Source organism: Lampetra planeri, chromosome 28, assembly GCF_965212315.1.
Source record: "Lampetra planeri chromosome 28, kcLamPlan1.2.h2, whole genome shotgun sequence".
Taxonomy (NCBI): domain Eukaryota; kingdom Metazoa; phylum Chordata; class Hyperoartia; order Petromyzontiformes; family Petromyzontidae; genus Lampetra; species Lampetra planeri.
The window spans coordinates 7,607,789-7,628,329 of record NC_136134.1 but is presented as its reverse complement, the minus strand read 5'-3'; the positions used below and the strand labels follow the sequence as shown (position 1 = coordinate 7,628,329).

The following is a 20,541-nucleotide window of genomic DNA, read 5'->3' as shown; positions in this document are numbered from 1 at the left end:
GGTGAGGCTAGCTTGCGGAACCAGTTTGCCGACTGCAGGTGGCAGTAGTTTCGCTCGCAACCCTCATCATTAAAGTCTTAACACTTGGGCCAAAATCTACCAGCCTAGTTACTACTGAAGGGCGCAGTCCATTCTCACTGCATCAAACACATCGATGAGATCCGGTGAGTCGTCGCTGCTCCGCGCAATAACACCCAGTGTCACATTGTAACTTAACATCTTACACAAGTCTATGTTGAATGCTGTATGTAATGTTTTACCGGTGTTATAGCCTTGTGTCGCCGATGTATTTGGTGGCTAAAGATGTGTGCTGGTATTCGTTGCAAGGAGGAAGTTTGGGTTGGTGTGTACTGTATATGTTATAACATTTGCACTGGCTCCACGCTTGCCTGACTTTAGTCTGAGTAATTGTGCCGCTGGAGTTTGCGAGTGTACCTGTCCTAAATGTGTGCGTGCCAGCCTTCATAGGTGCTCACTAACAGCGCTCGCCCCAACAGTCTGTTTGGGCTATAGAGGGCGTCTGGGGTCTTTGGTCTTTCTGTGTATTTTATATGGGGAGCCGTGGCGCAAATGGTTGGCACTGCGCTTACAAACCCAGTCGCCAAATTCGATTCGTGACCACGGCAAACGTGGTTTCTTTTTTGTCTGAACCGGTCCTGGGGTCTGTCCGAGGTCGACGGTCTAAAATGAGTAGCTGGTGCGGTGTGTGCGTGTAAACATCGCCACTGGGGAGATAAAAACGGTCGGGCATGGCCATTACCCCCCCCCCCCCCCCCCATCGTGGCGGCCTTAATAGGTGCTCGCTAACAATACTTGATATACCAGCAACTTGTGTGAACCGCACCGGTCCAGTGGTGGAGTATTGCGAGGCATGATGGCCATTGGGCAGAAAGTTACTGGTGGGTATTTTTTTTCGTTACTTCAGGAAATGTGGATGTTTCCAAACTTTGTCCGTGAAATTGCTTTAATTCGCTGCATAGTTATACGAATGCACCAGACCACAAAGCCACGCTGACAATGCTGGCGTTCTGTAGTTATCTCGTTTTTGAATGTTTTTTTATTTAATGGCGGTATCTGTTTTTATATTGGGCGTTAAACCCAGTAGCGGAGCCGGTGGGGGGGGTGGCACGTGCCCCCCAAATGATCCGATCGAAATCCCTAATTTCGATCGGATCATTGGGGTTTATTAGTAATAAATCGGCATATTGCGACCCCCCCTCCCACTGCCACTATGTAGCATACTTCCAGGCCATGCGCCATCGCCGCACACGCGTCGAATAAGAAGCAAGGGACAAGTACTTGCTAACTACCATTTTTCATTGCTGGAGGGGTTGCCCCCCTACCTTAAAATCCTGGCTCCGCCTCTGGTTAAACCCCATTTGATTTTTGCGAACTACGCATGAAATGGACCTAATTGGGTTGTGATGTGTACGAATGACTGCAGATGCGTTGTAGCTTTTGTTTTATTGTAAAACAATAGCGAAATGTAAAGTCAACTCTACCGGTTTTAAACCTTTGTTTTTGTCTTGCTGACACTGCAGTAGCTGACATTGTAATGCAGAGGTGTGTGTGAGTGTGTGTGAGTTGCATACATTGGTAACTCCGCTGAATATAAATAAGACGGCGTCCAGTGAGACGTGTTTTGTTTTCTTAAGTTGGTGGAGCAACTTTTACCAGGTAAGGCCCACTGAGCTGTATAGCTTTTTTTAGAAGCCAAATGACCGCTCAACGAAGGCGACTTATCACGTGGACCTTTATCGCGGCAGCCAAATACTCCTAAATGTGCGGGGGGAAAACCGGAGGACCCGGAGAAAAATCCACGCGACCACGGGGAGAGACACACAAACTCCCATCCAGACCCCTGCAGTATATTTGAACTCACGACCTCCTGCATACCGGGCGAGGTAGTTGACATCTCCTAGCCACCGTGGCGCCCCTCTTAGTAAGTCGGGGGGGGGGGGGCTGCTTTCTAATGGCTTCGGCGTCGCACTCCGCGAAAGGCCAATTGGTTCGGGGATTATGGGACTCGTTTGTGTTTTAGGATGAGACGTGTGAGACTCGCTGAGGCTGGCTCTGCCTTACGAGTCGAAACAAATCAAAATCCGGGATGTAAGTTACGGTGACCGTAATTTTAAACGAAAAAGCCATTTTTCATGTAAAACAATAAATTTGTAATAAAAACACTTTGTACCAAATTACTAGTACAGTATAGCTAATTCTATACTGCATTTACACAGTGCCAATTGGATCGCACACTCAAATTGCACTGAACCTGGCTGGCCATGCAAGTTCGAGCCCCTGTCACAGCTAACATCCGTGGCGCCTGATATCTCGGCTGACCCCCCTCCCTTCCAACAAAGCTGCACTGACCAGAATGGTGAAGTATGGTCAAACAACCCCGTCAACTTCATCCAACATTGAATTGATAAAGGACTGATAATTGTTTTTTTACCCTTTTATCTGGCAACAAAACTGACACCTTTTTTTCAACTTCAAGGACAGTGCATACATACATTATCAGAGATGTTTTTTGTTTGTATTATGACTGCAGGTATTGTGGTCAATGCAAACATGACTCCTTGTAAAAAAAGGTGTCAGTTTTGTTGCCAGATTAAAGGGTAAAAAAAACGATTATATTTTTTTCTGGAAAATGATGTTCCAATGGTGATAAAGGACTGTTATTTCAATAATGAAATAATTATCAAGCGCGTCAAGTTATGTATTGTCAGTCAATCCAAATCTAATCCAATACTCGCCTATAACCATGTGAGAAACTGCGTTAATGCTTGAGAGTCTCTTGTAAGGAAGACCTTGGTTAGACCTGCAAATTCAGGGAGTGAGAAGCGCAGTACAAGTCAACGCTCGGAATAATAAGATGAAAGGATATGAATGCACAACAACGGTTAACCATAACGCTGCAAAACGGCTGTAATGTGAAACAGACTTCTGCTGCCAAAACAGGGTTAACGTTTCGGCATGCGTAACATCAAGGTAATGGAATTAACTTTTTTTTTACATTGAAAAATAACTTTCGGGTACAGTATATAGACCAACAATTGCTAAAATGATTTTGCTGCTGAATTGACAGTGCCATACAAACTAACAAAAACACAACTTGGCACACTCGTCAACAAGGCCACGTAAATATACGTGACGTGGAAGAATAGCCATTGCCCGAAACGTCGCCGATTGTATATTCAACTTTATATTTTTTTTTTACTTGTAAAGCAATGGTGTTGGGTGGTCAAGTTTTGTAAAAAAAAAATGGTATGGAAAGGCAGACTAACTGGAAATGACAAGGTCTTAAGATGCATGCAAGCGGATGCACAGCTTGTCAAGTAAGGCGAATCCGCCGAGCGTAACAACAATAGAGCACTGGTAACCGCCGCCGAAATGTGACAAGTCTGGATGCTCGAGCAGGGTGCAACAAAACCTGACGCACATCCCACTCTGGCTGGCTGCACACATCCTCGTCTGCAGCTGTGCGACCTGGTTCCCACTTTAATGCAATAGCCGTTGGACAATCTTCACTTTGTCCGTCTTTGTGGTGTGTGTGTGTCTGTGGAACGTTGACGCAGTAGTTGGCACGCTGCGCCACAGAAACGACAACCCCCTCGCAGCTACCGTCGGTTAAGAATATCTGAACCGGTCCCCTAGGTCCACTCGGCCATAAATGAGTACCTAGCATCAATACTGGAGAGATGAAGGTGGCCGGGCGTTGTGCTGGCCCACCCCACCCCCTCGTGTGCCGCGTCGGTCTTGGTAGGAGCTATTCGCGAACGGCATTCGCCCAAACGGTCTGTGGATCTACGGATGAAATGCGAATTACAAATGTCAATTATTATTATTATATTGGGAGGGGCTCCTTGTGTTGACTAGTTCTGGGATGTGCACTGTGTACCCTAAGAACATAATAAACCTATTCGCAGGATTCTAGAAATAAAATTGTATTTATCAGCCGTCGCCGCCACTCGCGATCCTGCGACTACTAATCCATCTTCGTGTGAACCGATTTTTCGTCGGACGCGTTCCGTTCCGTGGCTGCACACTCCGTTTTGTTATAGTCTTGACCATTATCCTTTCGCACGATGTGTCCTGCCCAAGTCCACTTTACGAAATTGTGTGGATGATTGCCCTTGCTTTTTTTTTTTACCTGGAATGAGGATTATAGGTTACAATAATATGGGATTATTAGGGATGGGCATGTACACTACCTTCTGCTCCCAGTGGTGGTAGTCCTTTGCGCCAATAATGCCCCGATTTTCAATCCAGCCTGGCAGCATTCTTGAAGAAAATAGTGAAAAATTAAGCCCCCCCCCCGCCCGTCTCGCTAGCCCAATGACTTGCGAGCCAGATGTCCCTGTTAGTCGATAATGGCACGGGAATTCAAACTGGCTATAATCCATGCTGTTAATTTGGATGAATACACTTGTGCTCACCTTGTGTATCCATCCATGTTTTTAAAAGAGGGGAAGCAGTAGAGCTCTGAACAATTCTGACAATCGCCCGATTTAATTCTGTGGCTGTAATTACCAGCAAAACGTCGTACCCTAGTTTGTAAATGTTGTGGCTATACTTTCCAACACACCGGTGAGATTTAGACTTCAAACTTTCGTGACTGCAGGAATTCATGTTCTTGGTTCTTTCGATAAAGTCACGTAGATATAAAACAAATGGGCTCAAGTAGTAACTAATTGCCATGTTTTGTTTACGTGACAAGCCTTGCTAATTGGCTGTGGCGGGTTAGCGACATATTTATACTTGCTCGCTCTAATCCAAAAAAACCTTCACGAATAATATTGGTCGCGAAAGCCTACGTGTTTAAAACTATATGTTGATTGACAACTGAGTGAGGTAGCGTTTGGCTGAGTTCCATTGCCTCTCTTGCAGAGCCATTATGAGGCAGAAGCAGTCTCTATCCTTTTGCCGATGACATGAAAAAGCGTTTGCCACAGGGACCCGAAAATGCGAAGCATCCTCCATAAAAAAAAATAGCTCCATTACAACTCTTTATACATTTTCCAGGAAATCGCTTTTATAAAAAAACAATGGTTGTGTATGAAATTATTGTATCATTTTAAATATTGATCGACGTACGGTGTTCGTACTGATTTGCCGTCCTGAGCGCGCGTGCGCTGCATGCTGTAGGGTCGCTTCTGCGGGTAGTGAGGCCTTGCTAAGAAATCCGTGTGCGTGTGTGATCTACAAGCATGCGTCATTTTTTGAAATCTTTTTGCAAAATTTCACGGAGCAATTTATTTTTTTGACAGCACGACATATTTTTACTGTTTATGCAAGGTTGGTTTGGTACTTGAAGTGTGTTTTTTTTGTGTGGGCAAGGGAGGGATCTAAATATTTAAGTGACAAGAAACTGACAAAAAACATTTTGGATGATGATCTTAATTTTCGGCCCTGTCAATCCACTGTTGGATGAAGGTGGCCTAGACTTGTGGGTTTTACTATACATCACCACGCCGGTCGGTGCAGGGGCGCAGAATGATTGGGAGTGGGGGGGGTGTGAAGGTTGCATGGCCGGTTCAAATATCCCTCGTCACCGTTAGCCGTGGTCGGGAATCGAACTTGGGTCGCTGGGTTTGCATAACGGCAATGCGCTCGCCACTGTGCTGCTTAGCCTATCCACCCTGGCCGGCCAATGTTCCCATTTTTGTACAAGCACTGTTTTTTTTATTTACATGAATAAAATATACGTTTTGGGGGGTTTCCTTCTTCAATAACCATTTTACAGCTGTGGAGTCAGTGGTGGTAATTCAGATGTTTTTTTCTTTTGACTATCTGTACGTGACACCCACTGGTGACTTCCATACGAAGTTGTTCTTATTTTGTCGACGACCACCCCCAGAGAGATGATGGGCTGAGTTCAACTCCCCAGCCAGGACTTGAACGGCTCACGCTTCTGACTGGGAGCTGCGCTCACTCTACCACTAGAGCCACCTTGAGCAGTTATTTTATCTTTGACCAAACTTTGGAATATAATTTACCGTAATCGCTGTGTATTTGCAGTCCTTTGTTAATCCGCTTTTGGATAAGGGCCTCCCCACGCTCTGGATTGTGGGAATTATTTGACAATACTGCAGCATGTAGGTATAGTACAATTAATATTTTCCTGCCCAATGTACCGCAGCCTATAACACCTCGACATGCACGGCGGTCGCCCATTCAGGCACGGTAGGCGGCTGAAAGCTTGCTTCCGAGGATCTGACGAGATTGGGTGCATTCGAGGTGATTTGGTCATAGGCGTGTGTCAACACCATGGCTCTTTACCCGCGAAAGTCTCGGCGAGTCTCGACATTCTTTGTACAGGAGGGACCGTGCATTGAATGTTTGACCGCAATATTTTAAACGTCACGAAGCAGTCCCCCTTTTTTTTTTGAAGGAGTCTTGTGCAGCTCCGGAGAGGCGCAGGTTGCCGACTCTTGGCATGTAGAAAACACTGCCTCCCATATGGAAGATGGTAAAGCACCAATGCAGCACAGACCTGTTTGGGGAAACTACTTGCTCTACTGCCGCCTCCCAAGTGTCTCTGCCTGGCAGGTGGTGGGCGGGGGAGGTCTCCTGCAACTTGATGGCTCCATCTTGACACCTCACCTGTATACCAGGTGAGGTAGTCAACATCTCGCCACCGTTGCATCCCAAAAGAAAGGCTATTGCCTAACATGGTTATTTTAAGGCGGTGTTATTGACAAATGTGATCTTCTTGGTTCTTTCAGTAAAGTCGCGTAGAAGGGAAGTAATAAAATAATAAAAATAAACCTAATATAATATTTTATGTTTTATTTTTATTTATGTCCCTTCTACGTGACTTTACCGAAAGAACCAAGAAGATGAATCTCTGCAGTCACGAAAGCTTTAAATCGAAATGTTGATTTTGCTTGTGCACCACTTCCAACGTAGCAGCGGTGGCATCGTCGCCAAATGATTAGTTGCACTGTTTAACCTTCGCTAGAAAGAATTGACGCAAGAATCGATGTAATCGAATTTGGGACCGTTCCTCGTCGCTGGAGAGGGGACGGACGAGGTTGGGTTGGGGGAGAATTGTTACGCGCCTGCTTTGCCGCTCCAACGGGGCCCACCACACGGCCACATCTGCTCCTCATTTCCCTGCTGCTAACCCTGTGTGTGTGTGGTGGTGGCGGAGGGGGGGAGCGGGGAAATGAGGGGAAGGAGGCGGCAATAGCCTCTCACATTCTCCACATTCCGAGATGAATTTGACAACCATTTGAAACTGCTCTGTGTCAAGTAAGCCAATTGCTGGCAGTGCAAGCTTTTCTCTCTTTGCTTGTTTCAGTTCAAACACAATGCTGTGTTGCATTCTTAACTAAAAAAGAAACCTAGTTTGTTTGTGCATTACGATGTCGCGTTTCTGACCACTTCGCGTCGATACTTAGTTTTTTTTTCGGTAAAGTCACGTAGGTAAAAAATAACAAAAATAAATGAAATCACGACGTTTCGGAGGCAACACAAGCGTCTGTTTGCTGACCAAATTAACTGTGCCCGCAACCCAAGTGCAAGATTTTGCGGACGGCGTGTGGAACTGTCGTATTTATTTCGTAATAAAAAGGTGAAGACTCTCGGCCCTGCAATTGCTTCCTCGTGCCAATACAGCAATAGCAGAATGGCCTTCACTAAAGGGCCCTTCCCCGTAAGAGGGTAGTTTTGGCCAACTCCTCCACGCACTAGCCAGACTTACTGGAATTGTTAATTTTTCTAAATGATGTTTTCTACAGGGCGTTACAAAAATCTTGACGGTCACGAAGAGTCTTTTCTATATTTTAATTCTCGCATTACCTGCCTTTTTTTTCAAAGCACGATGAATCCTTTGCATCACGATGCGCAAAGCGTTTTTTATTGTCCAGTCGCCTATTTTGAACAAGGTGATGTAACTGTCGTCTTTCATCTACGTTCACGCATCCATCCTTAAAACGTATCCGAGGGTGGCAATGTTAACTACCTCGCCTCGTATACAGGATGTCGTCGGTTTGATTCCCGACCCTAATGCCTGCTGTATATTTGGAGTTTGCATGTCTCCTCCCCATGGTCATGACGATTTTTTTTTCCAGACGCTTTGGTTTTTCCCTCCCACTTTTTAGAATCGTGTGTTTTAGAGTATTTGGCCTACTCTTCATTTCCACAAGCCACTTTGCTGAGCTATAATTTGTGGCCCAGTCTCTTTCTAAAGAGTTATAGCTTGGTGGGCCTTACCTGGTCAAAAGATAGACAAAATATCGGACATTGCATCCATCAACACTGCAGTCCCTAGCAAGCTCGGATATGTGACTGTTGTACGGTAAAGCAGTAGCCTGTTACGCTCTTCGACGTTTTATTTTTGACGTTTTGATTCCACTGTCCTGTTAAATGCCCAAATTTGGGGGGGAAACTGCTTCACATCCTGGGTAATGGTGATTCAGTAAATGGTGGTTCAAGAATGTAGAAAATTTCAGATTGGCACATTTTTGTTTTCGAACCATATAACAAGTTGTTCTCTGCCATCTGCTGACTTGGGTGTCCCCGTAAGTCTTCTTGCAGAGGCATGCGTGGTTAACCGGGGCCAGGTGCCTCGGCGATTGATCGAGCAGCTCCAAACGGTGAAGGTATATCGATAAAACAAGTGACACATTTGGCGGGAAGTCCAGTGGTTGACGTTGTAATGCACAGACTTGTCCCTGCCATATGCATGTCCACCAGTGGCCGAGCTGTGAACAGCAGAGGGCGACCACTACCTTCATCAATGCATATCTTAGCCAGAAATCGCGTTAACTTTTCAACCTTGTTTTTTTTGTGTGTGCGTGCGCGCTTTTTTTTTTCAACCGAATAAGGATTCCTTGTTCCAGACATAATAATTCAGTTTCCTGGGACACTATGTAACGGCGGCTTGCTTGGTCATATAAGTGTCTCGCCAAATTTCTCGCCAGCCTACGGGGGTTGAGGAACGGGTGGGGGGGGGGGCGGGGGGCTTGCCAGTAGCACTGCCCCCCCACGTGACGTGTGGGGCCCCGCAGACAAGCCGTGCCGTTGTCCGAGACTCTTTTTTTTATGGACGTTGCTCGCGCTGAATTTTTAAAGCTTGCGCGCTCTCTCTCTCTGCGTGGTGATGGCGTTGCTACCAACGGGCAAGGCAAGCTGATGGACATCCTGGCACAGTGGGGGGGTGGGGAGTCATGCAAGCCGGCGTTTCTACCACCCAGCTATATAGCAGCTCCAAAACTATTTTTTTACATTTTATTTTCCCACCGTGTTTTTTTTAACTCTCAACATACAATTAATTCACTGGCGCACTCCTTGAACGTAAAAATAAAAAATGCTATGACCTTTCCCAACACCTAATTTGCCTCCCCTAAACACGATAAACGGTGCAAATTTGTCGCATGAAGCAGCCTGCTTGCACGTCGGTGGCCAATTTCAAGGTGGGTCACGGTGTGGGGGGGGGGGGGATGGAGGGGAGATGGGCCCCAAAACCTCCCCCCTCGAGATGCTAAATATTTGGTAGCACATTGCATTATATTGTTAATTGTCAGAAAAAAATCATTATTTTTATTTTCGCCCATGTATTGGTAGCTCATTTTATTTTAAGTGCAATCTCCTAATCGAGGGGACTCTTTTTGGTGCAGTCTGGGGACTGTTTTCCTGCCTTGCCCAAAGCTTGCATTTGGTGTTTACATATATCTGCAGGAATTCATGAACAAGTGAGAATTTTACTTCAACGTTTAATTATGTATAACTTGCTTCACATCTGTCTCCCTTGCTGTGGTATCTAGTTTGTTGTTGATTTAACTTGCTGACCCACCCTGACTGGACATCTCTGAAAAAGAGCCTCATCGGATTCCTCATTTTTAATAAAGATTCGTGTTTTGATTTAATGTAGGGCCCCATTTAATTTCTATACTCGCACCAACCATAGGAATGTGGGATTTACACCACTAGTTCGGAACTGTGGCAGAATCGCCTTCATTTTACTCAACAAACGGTAACACAAATGCATTTTTAAAGTCTTCCTTCCAGGATTTGTACGATCAACCTCGCCTGCATCATTTGGTGAATGTCAACGATTATTGTGGTAATCCTGGTTTTTTTGACATAGAAATATGCAATGTCTTCAATTTGGCTTTTAGCTTGGGTCTTCGAGACGAGGATGAGTATCGCCATAATCTAAAGCTCCCCGGAGTGTGAGTGACACTGACCACATCGGTGGCTGTCAGAAATGAAAAGTTGATAGCTTTAAAGGTGCGGTACAATTTTGAGGCGAGGTTGTTAACGATTTGACCTTTTTGATTTCGGGTTGCACTGATATCGACTCGGTTGCACAAACCCAACCTTTGCCATTCATGTGTAACATTGGATGAGGAGCTTTGTCGGACTGTGGAGGGGTGGGTGTGTGTGTCCTAGGAAGATTGACAATTCCCCCATTGCTGATGTTTGACCAAATCTCTGTAAATGCAACCCCCCTCCATTTCTTGAGCTGCACAGGGTTCAGCCTAATTTGTATGTGGATGGAGAGACTGCCTGGCTCCGTGCCAGATGTTGTAGGCTTGGGCTACGAGCTGGCCAGGAGATGGCAGTCGAACAAATATATTATTAAACTCTTTTATATGGGTGGACCATTTTTAAGTGCTACCCCGTCCGTATGCTGTCCTCCTGGAAATTCAAGTTTCCCCTACTTACAAACGCTTCATTTTTTTAATGACCTTGCCAAGCCTTCTGATGCAGCAGGGCTCTCCCTGAAACAACTGCCTAGTCGGCAAAAGTCTTTTTTTCTGGGTAAAGGGCACTTATTATATTGTGTACGTAATCGTGTGGACTGTGGGAGGGCACGCTAACAATACTTGCCCCTACAGTCTGTTAAATGCTATACGGGGGATCTTGAGTTGTTTTTACATTGGAGTGAGATATCTGCAACCACGGTCAAGCCCCGAGGCCACGTGGTGTGATACTGTCAAGACGGTGTTGACCGTGTAACAGTTGAGCAATCTGGAATGAGGAACAACGTCAGTTTGATGGCATGAGCTGGGATGACCTCTTGATTGTTAACTCTTCAGGATGGCTTTCACTTAATGTTAATTTATTCAGCAACCCACTGTTACTGAACCTTTAGCATCAACATTTTATGATGCACTCGTAAAACTTCGTGTGGTATATATAAAAAATCCACGCTTTCGATTTATATGTTTATACGTAATGATGTCACCGGTGACCCTTGTGGTCACCATAATCGCCACTTTGTTATGAACGGCATTGATTCTGCAATTCTATCGTCACCCTGCATTGTGATAATCTATTGATTTCGCTGGTGGTTGTGATGACTCATTATTTAACCCGCACTACAATACCTCAATGATTATTTATAGCTCCGATAAGTCGGTGCACGTGGGAGTAAAAACATCGGATGTCGTGAGCAAACATGTGGTGGTGCACCATTGGAACCTCATTTGCCAGTAAAAAAATATGATAATTGGGTTTGTCAGTTTTGTTGCCAGATAGAAGGGTAAAAAGCCAATTATCATGTGGTGGTACATCCTAAAATCACTGGCAAGCTATATAGCACAACTTAATGCAGAATTTTTTTTTCTTTCTATCCTTGCTCTGGAAACCGGGAGATGGATGATTGATGTTTGGTTGCCGCGTTGATGGCTTTTGTCGCAATTTCTCACTTCACAGAGGTGGGGCTGCCTGAAGGCTGCTGCCATCTTCCACTCCATTATCCTATTATTTAAAGTCGATACTCTGTAACGATTATCACGGTGGCCTTCATAGCACGCAGTGCGATATCTTTTAATAAAAGCCCGCTGGTCAGTGCGGCGAAGGCTTGCTGACCAATATGGGGAAGTGGACCTTCATATGACAGTGCAGTGGCGTATCACTGCCCGAACGTCACCTATTTATTATATATACATTTTCCTGTAAGGCCACAGTGTTATTGACGAATGTGAGTTTTGGTGTTTTTTGTAACTGCACCACCCTGCCAACTCTAATCGCAGACTTATTTATCTCGCTCGTAGCCACTTCTCACCACCAGGTGGAGCCGAGATTCCTTTTTAGTCGCAAAGGTCCTAAAATGTGTGTGTATATATATAGAGATGTACCAAAATTTAAAAATGCTGTGAAGTATAACGCGAACGTGTGTGCGTGTTCATACGAGAGGATGCTCTTCAAATTTGATAAGGAGCAAATCTCTGACCATGCCAACTACCTCCGACGAATTAATTTTTTCATTTTTATTTAAACGCGCACTGTTCATTCGCGAGGTGGAAGGAGGGTCCATTATATACCTAATGCCACTATTAAACTGGCAACGGTAATTAACATTTTATTTCGTAAAGTGATTTTTTTTTTTTGCCCCAACCTCCCTGAGTAGATCCTGTCTCTCGCTTTTCTCGGAGTATTTTTGGCTCGTTTTAAGGTCTGAGTGCCCTTTTTTAATGACTATCCATTTTTTGATCCTTGATTTCTTTTTAATGAGCCGCCTCCCTAATATTGAACAGTGGCTGCACACATGACCTAGCTTTAGGTGAAAAATATTCAAGCCCCCTCTCTCTCTCTACCTTCTCGTGTGTTGCCATGTCAATTTCCACTTAGTTGCTTGCCAATATCTATAAAAAAAAATATTGCTGCTAGCATCCATCACCTTGAGGGGGTAAAGCTAAGTCTGTCGCTGGCAATCTCCCAACTGCAACAGCGGACCCACCAACCACTCTGATGTTGTGTGGGGGGAGGGTGAAAGAGCTCCACTGGACCAGAACGCAAATCTTAATTCTACACCAGACTGCGACATATTATGCCCATGCGTAGAAGTGTTTTATTTATACAACAAAATATTTTGCGGTTGTGCAATTCGTCGTCGTGTCCATGAAGTCAGAAAAAATGCATTTGGAGCTCGCAGCGAGTAGCGAATCCCCTCCGTGTCATCAGAGGATTGGCCAAGACGATATGTCAGAACTATTTGAAGCCTCTTCGAGGGAATTCTTTGTTCACATTTTAAGGGGCACGCATTTTTAAATCTATGAATAAGTGTTCATTGGATGGTCGTCAAACGTGGTTTTTCATGTTCTTTGCGGAACTAAGACGACATGTAATCGCAACCAGGATCTAATGATTTCGTGCAATCATTGGTAACATCTGAGGATGACCAACTGGCTACACTGGAGAACGTAATTTTTTATTGAGGTGGCTGCAACCCAAATCTAAGCCAAAGGAGTTCGGTGTTGCTGGCTCCGTGCTATGTTGGCCATCTGACCTACCTTAGCAACCTCTTGTATACTTAATCTAATAATATTATATACACATACTGTATATACCCTCAATACTTGGTCTAGCTGATTTTTAAGTGCAAATTGTAATGTTTGTAGATGCAGAGGTAGTGCCTGTCCAAACGATTGATTTGGTGGCCTAAAAGCAACGATGACTCGTTTAAGTTCTTCTGACATTTTCTGGAGTTAATTTCTGTTGGACGCTCATGACTTCGTCAGCAAATCTTTGCTGGTTAATATTTCCTCTTATTAACTTAAACATTCATTCGTTTATGCCAAGAGAGCAATGTTTTATTGCACCAGAATCAAAACCATACGTGGCCATTCTGTGCTGGTGTTTAGCCAAATTTAATTGCAAACCCATATTTAATCTAGCATTTTTGTTTGTGCAGTCCATTGATCAGGTCTGGTCTCCACCCACTTCTCTGTACTTGAGAAACCCAGGTTAACGACGTGACGGCGGGGGTGGGCTGCCTGGGATTCATTCGCAGGTGACCATCTGTGCTGGCTGGCGCTCTGATCTGCGAGCTAACCTAGTCGCCACAAAACCCACATCTCCTCCGTTTCTGGGCTACTGCTATTGTGCATTGTTCCTAAAAAAACGTAATCAAGAATGCTATTCATTGTAGGGCTTAATACTTCACCATGAGGTTTGTGCTCAATATGCACCAGCTTGGTAATCCGTGCTGTATGAACACATTTGCGAATCTACATTGTACAGTTCACTTGATTATGAACATACTTGTCTAACATGCTTTTCTATGCGGAACACCTATTCAAGTAATTGCTTTATTTTAGCCCCATAGCCTTTTTGGGTGGGGGGGGGATAAATGTGTAATACAGCAGTACAATAAAAACAACCCCCTCCTCTATGTTTAGTAAAATCAAGAAACACTGCAATGTATGTAACTACTGGCGACGGTTTTTCTTCAGCCTAGTCCTTTTAAACTATTTGGCCATATTGTACTTTATTTATTTATCCGGTAAGGCCCACTGAGCTATATAGTCTCTTTTTTTTAGACGCGACCTGGCCACGATTGATAGCCCAATGAAGTGGCATTATGTGGTAATTTATAGCTGCCAAATTCTCTAGACGTACATTTCTAAATGTGGAGGGGGAGGGGGGGGAACGGGAGGATCCGGAGAAATCCGCACGACTACGGGGAGAACGTGCAAGCTCCAAATTTACAGGCGGTCAGGGTTGGGATCGAACCCACGACCTCTTGTGTAGCAGGCGAGGTAGTTGACACCTCACCGTTGTGGTGCCCCACGGGGGCAGGTCAATGAGACTGGCTCTTTTACAGAAGCCGTGTGGATTGTTACATCACAATACCATGAAACTCGGCTGTCAATCATTACCAGACACAAATGGACGTGCGCTTCTTTCAGGACCGATTCTCGTCACGTTGTTCACATGCAATGAGGCTCTTTAAATATTGAGGTTGGGTTTTTTTTACTACCAAATTCGAAAATAAAATTCTCATTTTGCTTGCAGACCCATGGACTAGTGCGTGGGGGTATGCATGGTAGGCGAGGTGTCTGAGCAGAACGCACTCTCGGCAAATCGCGTCATTATTCATTCTGTTTAGCGTTTTAAAGTTAGCTAAACATCGATTCGTAACCCCCCTCCCCCTCGCCGACCCACACATACACACACTTAAGAAGAAAGGTCACGATACGATAGGACTGGTCTATGCCACATGGTCCATAACCTTTTCGGGGGGTGCCAGACGTGGGCAGACTTTGTAAAGAAGTTAAGCACGTAAGTACATATTCTTAGGTTTTTTCGGTAAAGTCACGTAGGTAAAACATCAAAATTAATGAAAATAAAATAAAATAAAACAAAAATCACGACGTTTCGGAGGCAACACAAGTCTCCGTCATCAGGTGGGACCGTCACAGCCGAATGCAGCTAATTCGGCTGTGACGGTCCCACCTGATGACGGAGACTTGTGTTGCCTCCGAAACGTCGTGATTTTTGTTATATTTTATTTAATTTTGATGTTTTACCTACGTGACTTTACCGAAAAAACCTAAGAATATGATTCCTTGCAGTCACGAAAGCTTTAAATCTAGAATTCACGTAAGTACAACCACTTGGTTTCATCAAACCTATGTACTTATTAACATCGTAATTTGTTTAATGCTCGAAAACCAAATGGGTTCACGGCTGCAGTGAAGGGTTAAGAACCACTGGTCTATGCAGATTGCCCAAATGGCCAAACAGAAAACGTTTAACGAAGGTTAATATCGCAAACGGTGGCGATAATGAGAAATTCAAGCGTTTTTTTTATAAATGTATAATTGGCTCACGAAAGCGCTTTCCAGAAACGAGTGTTCCAAACCTCCGGAGTTGTGAAATAAATTTGCCTCTCCCCATTTGTTAGAGCACAAAGCGGTCCCAATCAACGAGACTCGGGTGCCACAACCAAAATTATAAACTCATTGTATTCCACTGATACATTTATTAACGAGGCGGGGGCGGGGGCTTAACGCCCGCACGGCCGCTCTCTCTATCTCCCCCCACCCACCGGCTACTCCTTCACTCATTAAATTATTCCTTTATGGCAGTCAAACGCGGCACATGTTTCCTCGCAGCCCTCTCTTCTGGCCCAGCAACAGTGGGGTGGGGGGGGGCACTATTTTTTTTGTTCCACCCCGTTATAATAATATCGTGGGGGTAGTGACAAACGGGGACCGCCACGGGCCCCCCCAAATAAAAAGGGGGGGGGGGGGTGGAGGCAGAAATGAGCGCGAGCGTGTCGCGTGCGCGCGCGCGCGAGGTCTTTTTTGTTTGTGTTCGTCCTCGAGCCCGAGGCGACGATTGGCTTCACCTCCCATTGTGTGCACCCGCACTTGGCTGGCAGGTGGCCGATTTCCCTACGGGCACCCCCCCCCAGCCCCCAGGGCTCCTGCAATCTATGGGGTGGGGGGAGGTTGACATGTGCTTTGCCGGGAGCTGTGGACGTGGAGGGGAACGTGGATGGGTGAGCGGTGGTGTAGCGGGTTTAGTGCACTGCGCTACCAACCTGGCAAACCCCGGGATTGTAGATTCCCGCTCGTGGCCAGCAATACCCGGGTGTCGATTTATCTGGACCAGTCCTGAGCCTCGCATGAGCACCTGATGCGATGTGTAAACACGTTGGCACTAGGGGAGACTAAGGCGGTCGGGCGTGGTACTAGCCACCCACCCCCTCCCCTCGTGTGCCAAGCCGGCCTTCATAAATGCTTTCTAACAGCATTTGCCCCCAACAGTCTGAGGTTATACGGGAGGAGGGGGGGGGGATCTTTTGGTTTGTGGGAGGTGGGGCTGGGGGGGGGTTGAGTTTGTCCGACCAGACGGAGCTGGGGGGGGGGGTGTGCCTCTGCTGCGCCACGTGCCGTGTACAGCGACAGCTGCTGAGTGGGACGCACGCTCCAAGAGGCACAATGGGGCAAGGGACAATGAGGGTGGCGCGCGTATGATCCGAGGGAGTGTGGGGGGGCTGAGAGCCACCCCCTCCCCCCCCCCCCACTGGCCCCATCTTTGTGCCGCCAACAAAAGGCGCTTTTCAAAAATTGTAATTTATGTGGTTAAGGTCATGAATGCTGGAAGCTGCCGTGGAACATTTGCCGTGCCCCCCCCCCCATATCCCTTTCTACGAATGCTGTGCAGGGGAAGCGGCGATTGTGAAAGGGGTAAAACGCGTTTTTATTTTCTAATGCGCAATGTCCGACGTTCCGCTCCACATGCAAGTGCCTTTCTGTTTCATACACTGGGCAGTACATTCTGTGTTTTTTTGTAGAAAAAACACACGGCGCTTTACAGAAAATAAAAGAATCCCACCGTATAGCTTCAACAGACTCGTGAGCACTTATCGGGTTGGGTGGCCAGCACCACGCCCGGCTGCCTCGGTCTCCCCAGTGGCAATGCTTTTTTTATACCGAAACCAGGTCCTCATTTGAGGCCGGGTCGACCTAGGGGGGGGGAGGCCCATGACAGGTTCCGGCAATCGTCACCCTGGTGTTTCGCCGTGATGCGGGATCAGAACTCGGGTCCCTAGCCGGGTTTTCGTAGCGCGGTGTTCTCTGTTGCAGCGCCAACCGCGAGCCCACCGGGTGGTGTAGTGTCACTGGCACCTGTCTCGTGCGTCGTCACGACTCCGTCATGTTCGTGGGGATCCGGCGATGCCGTGCGCCTCGTGTCACCTTGCGACAGACTCGTTATTGCATCATCAAGCCGAGGTTTTTGCTAAATGTAAACCTCCCCAAAGATTACATTGTCATGCTTCTGTCTCCCCCCCGCCCCCGGCCCCTTTTCTTGTATCCAGGAACGGGCATTTTAAAATCTTGGCAACAAGCTGCGATTCAATGGTCCCTGTTTTGCTCATCGCCCCCTAACAAGCGTGGTGAAGTATGGTCAAATAACCCCCAAAACGCTCAAGGGCCCCTGAATTAATGGCAAAACAATGTGTTGCATCCAATTTATCTCCAAAAATTAAATCGTAACAAACCTTGTATTCTAATCGGTCTCATGTCTAAAGCGCTTTCCTCCTCCCATCCATATATTTTAGTCAACATTTCATCCTCTTTGTCTACAGCTCTCCTTCGTACATCTTCCGAGGAATTCATAAATCCATGAGGGGGAGGGCGACCCCCCCTCGCAAAAAAAAAACTCGGTCCCAGCGCATTTTTTTATCTATAAATAAAAAAACGCCACCCAATGATAACTTACGCCTTATTTGTGCTCTGTAGAATATCGACAACATTTTAAAATAATTTCCCCCCCCCCCCACTACCCCTTCAACCCCTTCAATAGGCCCCGCCACACGTCCACTGCGTACACACACGCGCGTGTACGTGGACACACGCGCACACAATTTTGCTCCTTTGACTCGTAACCAAATGAAAGTCTTTGTCCCAAATACCCCGCGTGGAGCCGAGCGGGCCAGGGCCCGTGCCACGTGTGTGGCAGGTGTTGGCCGTAATGGATCGTCGGGGTGCGGACTGACGGCGAGTGCGTGAGAGGGGAGGGGGGGGGTGGGCGGCTCTGGTGGGGGCCAGGCCACGCGGGACTTGGCCGAGGGGTGGCGGTGATGCATGCAGCTCTCTGCGCCTGAGCCCGGCCAAATAGTGGGCGCTCGACGAGCACAGATTTGCTCTTGTCAGTGGGCAGCTGTGTTGCTATTGATGGCTTGGGGGGTGGGGGGGTGGTGCATGGTGGGTGCTTGAATTGATTGTGAAGACACAATGGCCGTGCAAATAGAGATCTGTTTTGAGTTGGCCACGAGGCTATGACACAAAGGATGAGGGGGGGGTAGAGCCCCGAAAACTGGTTTGTCCAAGTGCAGGAGGGACTGCGAAATAAAAAAGCCTCTTGCGCTTGTCAGACGGTTACTCCCATCTCGTACAGGTGAGAACATTAGCAGCAACCCATTGTGAACCGCGATTTAATGTAGCTGTGTTGGGGGTATTCGAGTTTTTTTGAGAGGTGGATGACACGTGTGCACGCGGGTGGTGGTGGTGGTCGCGCTGCGCTATGAACCCGGCGACGCAGGGTTCGATTCCCGCTCGTGACCCAACACGCAGCGACGATTACACTGGTCAACACACTTTTTCTGGCATAAGGTATTCCAACGGTTTTAAGGTAATTTTGGGGTGCTGATTCCAAATCTGCCATCAGTTTTTGTCTATCACATCAGATTTTTGAGATATCAAATATTGCATTTTCAATAAAAACTGCAGAAGAGAAAATATTAAATAAATTTGGATATCTACATAAAATGATATTACAAACACACTATCCTAAAAATACAGCACCATATTTGAACACTAAAGCAGTCCCTGACTCGCAAAAACTTGCAATCATAAGTGACAGAGTTAATTTCGGGTAAAATCAATGAAAATGGGGTATGCCGATAGCATGAAAATGAGATGTGATAGAGCAAATCTGAGATCAGATTTGGAATCGGCATCCTGAAATTAGTCTAAAACAGCTGCAAAAGTCCAGGCCAGAATTTTTTTTGTTGACCAGTGTTATCTGAACCGGTCCTGATGTCTGCACCGATGATTTTAGTATGGTTGGCTACGTACGGTGCGAAGACACGTTCTGCATACATGTCCACTAAGCCTCCAAATTAATATCTGATGCGTTGTGGAAACATCGCCACTCAGGAGACAAAGGTGGCCGGGCGTGATGCATGCCACCCTCGTGTGCCGTGCCGGCCTTCATAGGTGCTACTCTCGCTTTACCATCACTTGCCCTGCCCCCCCCCTAACAGTCTGCGAATCTTGTAGGGAGAGCTTTGTCTTTGCATGCTTAACAGTTGCACTTTTTAAGACGGGAGGGCAGGTTGACCCAGCGATAGTGGAGTGACTCGATCGGAAAGGTTGCCAGTTCAAATCCTTTTTGAGATTAACTCTTATATCGTCCTCCTGGGGTCTATTTTTTTAATGAGTACAGCACCTTTTTGTAAGATCTACAACACCGATTTTCGTAATGGATAAACTTGTCACTTTTTTTTGGTTCTTTCGGTAAAGTCACGTAGAAGGGAAGTAATAAAATAATAAAAATAAAACATAATAAAATAATTCTCATTATGTTTTATTTTTATTATTTTATTACTTCCCTTCTACGTAACTTTACCGAAAGAACCAAGAAGATGAATCCCTGCAGTCACGAAAGCTTTAAATCGAAATTTAAACTTGCCACTGTCACACAAATGTGTAGTTATCACCACCTGGACAAAGGGCTATGAATCGAGAGATGAACACACAACCTCAATACTCATTCGAGCACGAAATCGCGGACTTTTCTTTTCTTGTTACATAAGATGGCTCCTGCCGATTAATTTACGTGGATATTCAATTTCAGTTGGTTGGAGAGGGGGGTGGACTGTTGTTCGGTAATGCATTAAAGTACAATGTTTTTTTGCCTCCCCCCTCCAATTGAAATGTTAGGGACAGGGCAGCATGGCAATCACTTGCTATTCCCTTGTACGGAACGAACACAATGCAGACTCTGCTCCAAATTAATGGACGGGCATTGAGACATTGCCTCTTACCTTTTTGATGTCCCTCCCGACTGCACTCCTCTCTCTTCTCCCCACCCCGCCACCGCATCTCAATCCCACGGTTATTCAAAAGCCTCGCTGTGCTCCAATGCGGAGTGAAATGCACCGGTTATTTTTATCTCTTTTAGTTCTTTCGGTAAAGTCACGTATAAAGATAAAATAATAAATTAAATACTAGCATACGACGTTTCGATTGCAACACAAGCAATCATCATCAGGTATGAATGAAA

General features: G+C 46.0%; 1 protein-coding gene across 2 annotated transcripts in view; it reads left to right on the top strand.

Moving 5' to 3' along the window:
• LOC144728380 (SPRY domain-containing SOCS box protein 1-like) overlaps positions 1-20,541 on the top strand; it is an 88,351-nt gene continuing 67,810 nt past the window's right edge. For both annotated transcript variants that reach the window (XM_078607772.1, XM_078607776.1), the window contains exon 1: positions 1-164. The gene's annotated coding sequence lies outside the window, so the exon portion shown is untranslated. The remainder of the gene's footprint in view (positions 165-20,541) is intronic.